The sequence below is a fragment of the Chelonoidis abingdonii genome, chromosome 4 (genome assembly GCF_003597395.2).
Source record: "Chelonoidis abingdonii isolate Lonesome George chromosome 4, CheloAbing_2.0, whole genome shotgun sequence".
NCBI classification, from domain to species: Eukaryota; Metazoa; Chordata; order Testudines; family Testudinidae; genus Chelonoidis; species Chelonoidis abingdonii.
The window spans coordinates 3,171,959-3,173,041 of NC_133772.1; positions in this window are offsets into that span (position 1 = coordinate 3,171,959).

The following is a 1,083-nucleotide window of genomic DNA, read 5'->3' on the forward strand; positions in this document are numbered from 1 at the left end:
AGCAGGCCAATGCTCAACTACACTGCTATTCTTTGATTTGGTTTTATGAATTTTTAATATTTTTTATATTTTCTTAAGATAAAAGTAAAGGAATGTTAAAACAAAACAGTTATTTGATACCCAAAACAATTGAAACGTTTTAGAAATCAAAACAATATTTATATCTACTGAAATTTTTAAAAAACTTTCCCTCCCCCTTACCAAAAACAATTCAGTGAAATCAACACTAAGTATTTCAGTTACGCAAATCTGCATATTTATTGCGTAAAAAGTATTTCAGATTTTAAAAAAGTCAGCTCACTCCAGTCCTAAGCAATCCTAATAAGAGATTTAACAATACGCCGAATTCTTTCTCGTGCTTCCTGCTAAAGTTAAGGCCTCATCATTAACAGTCAAGGACCCATGGGAAGAATGATTTAGGCAAGCTTTTGCAGCAGCAGACACTTCATAGCCAAAAAAGCAGTGAGTGGCATCTGGGGAAGCGCATGCCAAAATCGGTCCTGCACATTTCGTCCACAGATGCTGCCTTATCATGCACATCCATGAAGCTGGGCCTACAGTCTAGAGTGAGAAGTCTAGCACCCACCAGTGGGGCTGATGATTCTTACTGTGAAAGCGATGATAGGTTCCTATGATTCACTGGGACCGGATAAAGCACACAGATTTAGGAGGTGGCTGCCTTGTTTCATTTCTGCAATAGATGTTATGGGAGTGGGATAAATGAACACCAACCAACCTCACTTACCAATGACGGAACCAGCCCTGCATTGATCCTAATGACACAAAACCAACCAATCTGACATCTCTCTTCAGAGCAGGCACATGGCAAAGCCAAATTATTTCCTTTAAACAGTACTTCACTGGGAACTTAGACTCAGGTTTTCCTTAACAATCATTTGTCAAATGAACCTACATTCTCCTTTGACCTATCAATTGTATTTATAAGAATAAGATTTGGACAGTAGTTGGGCCCAAAATGATGTTTCATTTACTGGGTTGTTCACAATCTCTCGTCTTAACGATTCCGCTTCTATTTGTCTTTTGGGAGATGGAACACCTTAGCCTAAGAATCTCTCTCTTTTT